At 42.4% G+C, this 6,000-nt stretch overlaps 1 protein-coding gene and 1 non-coding gene across 2 annotated transcripts in view; one reads left to right on the top strand and one right to left on the bottom strand.

Annotated features, from left to right (window-relative positions):
• Positions 1 to 903: 903 nt before the first annotated feature.
• On the bottom strand, positions 904 to 976 carry TRNAV-UAC (transfer RNA valine (anticodon UAC)). The gene has a single exon. It is a non-coding gene; the product is annotated as a tRNA-Val (tRNA).
• Positions 977 to 1,203: 227 nt separating this feature from the next.
• The window catches only part of PPEF1 (protein phosphatase with EF-hand domain 1), a 67,792-nt gene continuing 62,995 nt past the window's right edge, over positions 1,204 to 6,000 (top strand). Inside the window, exon 1 of the mRNA XM_054006721.1 lies at positions 1,204 to 1,269. The gene's annotated coding sequence lies outside the window, so the exon portion shown is untranslated. The remainder of the gene's footprint in view (positions 1,270 to 6,000) is intronic.

The raw sequence follows: 6,000 nt of genomic DNA, 5'->3' as shown, positions 1-6,000 counted from the left end.
TATGCCACAGGCTAACTGGTCATATGATGCTGGCTTTCCTCCATACTACCACGTGCAAAAGTACACTAACAAAAAATAAAATGCATTAAATGTTTTCCTAATATTTCTTTGACATATAAACCCTCGCTGTATGTAGGTGTCCCTGGGATTTACAAAAGGAAGTCAAATAGCAGGAGATGTGAGTCACGATTAGAGCTGGCCAAAAAATTTTGAATTGTTTATTGAAAATTATCTTTTTTTAAAAAAGCCATTTTTCCCCCTGAAAAATAACTGACATTGTAGCAATTGCTTTTTTCATTTTCAAAAGGCAACTTTATAATAAAGAGACTTTTTAATCCAAATTTTTTTTATCTAAAACATTCTTGAAAATGTCAAACTATTTCCTTTCCCAGAAACCCCGTTTTTTATCAACTAAACAATTTGGTTTCAAATTTTTATTACAAATGTTTTGAAAAGATTGTTTTAAAGGAAAAAATGAGTCCATTTCAAACCGTTTGGAACAAAACCTGAAGAGAAGTGTTATTATTTTACACAAAGTGTATTCAATAGAATCATAAAACTAGAAGAGTCCTTGAGAGGTCATGTTGTCCAGACCCCTGCACTCCTGTTGATTTTTTGGCAAGCTCTCTGTGCATGGCACAGTGTCTCTGGTGAGATAGCAAAGCTAGAGAACCCCTGCAGTGTGGTGAATCAAGGCAGGAACAGGAGCTTGGCTTGCACGTCGCTGGATGCAAGCCGCAGACGCTGCTGCCGTGTCACAGGTCACAGACCTCAATCACGTTTATTTATTTAGATATGTTACTATAAATTCTCCTTAACAAAACCCCAGACTGGAAAAACGGGAAGAATCTAACTATCCCCTTCCCCAGGAAGAAACCTCACCCAAAATGAAACCACAGGCTTTGGTTCCACTGGGGCTCGAACCCAGGACCTTCTGCGTGTAAAGCAGACGTGATAACCACTACACTATGGAACCGCCACATGACTACGATCTACCATCGCTGTTCTTATGCAGGACGCTACCGCACGCCTCCTGCTCCCCGCCGCGGGAACGAGCGCTGCTAGCCCCGGCGGCTGGACGCCCCCAGCGCGTGGCGTTCCGCACGCGGCGCCTCCGGGGAGCCGCAGCGCGCGCGGGGCGGGACTCAAAGCAGCCCCTGTGCAGAGCGCGTGTCTCCCTCTTCCCCCGGCGGCTGCTGCTCGCGGCCCTGGGAGCGCGTGGCTTGCTCCAGGCAGGCCCGTGCAGCTCCCAGATAAGGAACCGGCCAGGTATGATACTAGTGGCACTGGGTAGGTTGCTGGGAAGGAGCCTCCTGTCTTAAACATCCTCTCGCCTGCCCCTATACCACAGGTGCAAGTAGTGAGCGGCTCCCTGCTCTGGAGGTCAGCACAGAGCATGTGCAGAAGGATGTGGTTGAGTTTCTGAGTGTAACAGAAACTCTCCAGTTCATGCCTGTAACTTACCTTAGGTCTGGGTAGAGCACAACAGAAATAGACACAGGTTTTTAATTTCTTCTCCCCAGCAGCATCTAAAAGGTGAGTGTGTGGCTCAAGATGATTGGAGTTTCTTAGGCGATTGGCCCAGGGATGTGAACCGATTGCTCCTGGCATGTTAGAAAGTTCAAGGAAAAAAGAAAATATCAGGCAAGATATTGTGTAGTAATCATTTAGTACCCTCAGCGTGCTCCAGGTGCAGAGACTGACTCTTCCTGCCCCAAGGAGCGTATAGTCTGAAATGACACTCTTACTACACCTTGCACTTAGATAAAGCTCTTCATCCAAGGATCTCTCTAAACGCATTTAGAAAGATGGATGTGGCTATCTGTGGGTTTATAGATGAGGAAACTGAGGCCCACAGAGGTATAATGGCCGCCTCAAGACAGTGGCTGAACAAAAATAAATTTCTATTTTGTATTTGGAACGTTTGCAATTCAAATGGAATTTCTAGCAACCAAAGGGGTCATGTCCACACTCGGTACTGTGCTGGCTGTTCTGAGCATCATGCTGGAGTCAATCCCCAAAGCACTTAATAAATTTAGTGCTGTTTTGTAATGTGGTTCAAAGACCAAACTCCCTTTTATCCATGCTGATCAGGGAAAGTGGTAGACCCCTCTGAGCCATATTTTTCAGAGGCAATTAAATGCTTTTCTTGAACACACTTTTTTGGGAAATGTGGGGAGCACTTGATCCTCCAACCATTTTATAAAATTATAATATAATTACCTACACTATTGGGACAGCATGAGTAGCAGGATGAAACTCCCCTATTCACACTAACCAAGGAGATGGTGGTTGACCTGGGTTGTACCACTATTGTGTTTAAACACTAATCATTTAGCTCAGTTCTCTAGTATGAACAAAGCCACAGTAGTACTGTGTGTGAGTGCTGAGGGTCCTGCAAAGAGTTACATGTGACATTAATTGTAATGGAAGTCAACAAGATTACTCACCTGGATAGAAGTTCAGCATGTGTATGACTATTTGTAGCATTGAGGGCCTATGTTGTTTGTGCCTCAATGCAGATTTTCATTACATGTCTGAAGGAGCAGTTAAGAAGTATTTAACATTTTTAATTAACACATTTTAATGTTTTAATAATTTTTTCAGCCCTGGACTATAAAGGCTTTGAAGGGGCAGTAACAGTAAGTAGGTGGGTGGGGGGAATCAAACTTTGTTTGTCTTTTTAAAAGTGACACTGAACTTTGTTTTTATTTGCAGCCATAGTTGTATATATCCTGCCAGTCCCCTGTTTTGCTTAGTTGCTCTATTCTTGAGAACAAGAAGAGAACAGATTCTTAAATTGATATATTTCATTTCAATACCCAGAATGCCGACAGAATGTTTAAGGGGCAGGATGAGCATAGTGAGAAGGCTACGTGCCCCTGCTGTTTCTGGGGAGCGTGGCTGTATGGATTTGTTATAGATCAGTTATGGGAAACTATTAATGCAATAATATATTGTAGCTTTTTTTAACCATTTTTTCATTGGGAGGAAAACAACAGTGATATATTTTCTTTGGCGTAGAGGATAGTTTTTTTTAAAAAGAGTAATAAGGAAATGGGTGGAATTTGTTGCTCTTGTATAGTGCCCCTTTAAGAAGTTGTGAGATAGTCCAGAATGGATCCAAAGTAGTGGTTATTATGATATATCCTAACAATAATTATGTAATACATATTCGTGATTGAATTTGTTTGCGAGCATTAAGAAAACAAACCAGATACATTTACTTTCTAAAATCTGCATAAAAATATTAAGCATTTTCTTTCCTTTAAATGACAGAAGTCAAAAAATGTAAAGAGAAGCCTGAAACTGTGTTCTTTAACCCATCCCATTTTGCCTCTTGTTCTAGCACATAAGATCTGCCGTACCCAGGACACTGGGTACTGGGATACCTAAAGGATAAGTTATTGCCTTAACTGAGAGGCTTCTGTTTCTTAACTAGATCCTTACTTTTACTTTAATGTGGGTGTATTTTCAGTGAACACAAACAATACGTTGAAAGACAGACAAGAGCTTTGGAGGTGCCATTTTCTTACAATGTAGCTTTGAGGATCTGTGTTCTGTCAGTAGAGGGCTCTCAGTGCTCACTTTGATGAGTTGCTCATTCCCTATAGTTCCTGATGCTCTCCTTATCCAATTAACTGTTTCTGATCTTTATGGTATAACATAAGTTTGTGTAGGTACAGTGAAGCACAGCCTGTAGGTATTCTGAAATAACCTTTGCAACATTGCACCTTTGCAACACTTTTTACAGTGCTAGTTAAGACACCTCAGTAAGAACATGATCCTGTAAACACTTGTATGTGCTGGGGCTTCTTCCCATAGTATATGGGCTTGGGCTTCACCCCCATGTGATGGGGTTCAGACCTTGGCCCCAGACCCCATCAAGCCTAAGCCAGCCCTGGCAACCCCATTAAAACAGGGCCGCAACCCACTTTGGGGTCCCGACCCACAGTTTGAGAACCGTTGCTTTAGTGATTAATTCTCATAATATGTACCTTCAGTACCTTAAAAACACTTTTAAAAAAAATTCATTAGTTCCTGGAGGCCTCAGTAGGGATGAAGGATTGTTTCTCTCTCCCCACCCCCACCCCCACCCTACCTCCACCCTGAACAGTTTACAATCTAAATAGACAAGACAGACAAAAGTTGGGAGGGGAGACTGGGGCACAAAGACAGTTGAAGTGACTTGCCTGTTGTCACATGGGAGATGAATGGGTGAGGTGGGACCAGAATCCACATCTCTGACTCCCAGTCCAGTGTATTATCTAATGCATTACACTACCTTGTCATACATTCAAGAAAAGGGTACTTAAATAGGATTAGACTTAAAGTTAGATTCAGTGGTTTCTTATGAGGGGAAACATCAGACTACTGAAATAAATATTTTCCCAGAGGCTTTTAACATGGGACCCTTTGAAGATATCCCCTTGCCTTTTTGTTGTTGTTGTTGTTACCAAATGTGGTGTGATTTAAGGCAGAGGAAATCTGAGTTTAATGTACTCAGGGAGGCATGTACTCAAAATGTCTGTGTGTGGATAGGTCTGTGTGTGTCTGAACCTCAACATTAGTTTAATTTGTCTGCTGTAGTTTGGAGATAATGTTTTGCCTTTTTACTGAAGATGTTCTGATGGCTTACATGTTTTGGCCCAGTTTCTTTTCAATTTCAAAGCCTCACACCCTTGTGACTGAATGCACCCCTGTATTCACATCCATAAGAACTTAAGAACAGCCATACTGGGTGAGACCAAAAGTCCATCTAACCCAGTATCCAGTCTTCCAACAGTGGCCAATGCCAGGTGCTTTGGAGGGAATGAACAGAACAGGTAATCGTCAAGTGATCCATCCCCTATCACCCATTCCCAGCTCTGGCAAACAGAGGCTAGGGACACCATCCCTGCCCATCCTGGTTAATAGCTATTGATGGACCTATCTTCCATGAAATTATATAGGGGTTTGTTTGTTTTTTAAACCCTGTTACAGTCTTGACCTTCACAGCATCCTCTGAAAAAAGAGTTTCCCACGTTGACTGTGCATTGTGTGAAGAAATACTTCCATTAGTTTGTTTTAAACCTGCTGCCTATTAAAAATAAAGTCAGAGGTTTTGGTTTTATTGGGGTATGAACCCAGGAGACTCTGCATGTAAAACAGATGTGATAACCACTACACCCTACACACCATTATAGTAATATTTGTACAAAATGTGTCTTTTGAGGTGGTATCTGAAAACTAACAACTCACTGGTCAATAACATCATGATGAAATGTGCGTAGCATAATTATATGTAAAGTTATAAACATAAGCTGAAATTAGGTCTGAAATGTGTTTTACCAGACATGTCTGGGTAAATCAGTTTCTCAGAGACAAGCTGATCCTAGAATCTTAGAATATCAGGGTTGGAAGGGACCTCAGGATTTCATCTAATCCAACCCCCTGCTCAAAGCAGGACCAATCCCCAACTAAATCATCACAGCCAGGGCTTTGTCAAGCCTGACCGTAAAAACCTCTAAGGATGGAGATTCCACCACCTCCCTAGGTAACCCATTCCAGTGCTTCACTACCCTCCTAGTGAAAAAGTTTTTCCTAATATCCAACCTAAACCTCCCCCACTGCAACTTGAGGCCATTACTCCTCATTCTGTCATCTGCTACCACTGAGAACAGTCTAGATCTGTCCTCTTTGGAACCCCCTTTCAGGTAGTTGAAAGCAGATATCAAATCCCCCCTCATTCTTCTCTTCTGCAGACCAAATAATCCCAGTTCCCACAGCCTCTCCTCGTAAATCATGTGCTCCAGCCCCCTAATCATTTTTGTTGCCCTTCGTTGGACTCTTTCCAATTTTTCCACATCCTTTTGATACCTCTAGCCAGGTGTCCTCAAAGCTGATGGCAATCATCTGTCAAATGGCCATTCTTTGGGAGGCAAGAGGGGCAGGGACAAACTGATCTACGTTTTAGCAAACAACAGCATGGAACTTTTTTCACCACCAGCCTCCTTGTCT

The sequence above is a fragment of the Malaclemys terrapin genome, chromosome 1 (assembly GCF_027887155.1).
Source record: "Malaclemys terrapin pileata isolate rMalTer1 chromosome 1, rMalTer1.hap1, whole genome shotgun sequence".
Classification (NCBI taxonomy): Eukaryota; Metazoa; Chordata; order Testudines; family Emydidae; genus Malaclemys; species Malaclemys terrapin.
Note: the sequence above shows the minus strand (reverse complement) of the source record. Positions and strands in the feature narration are given on the sequence as shown.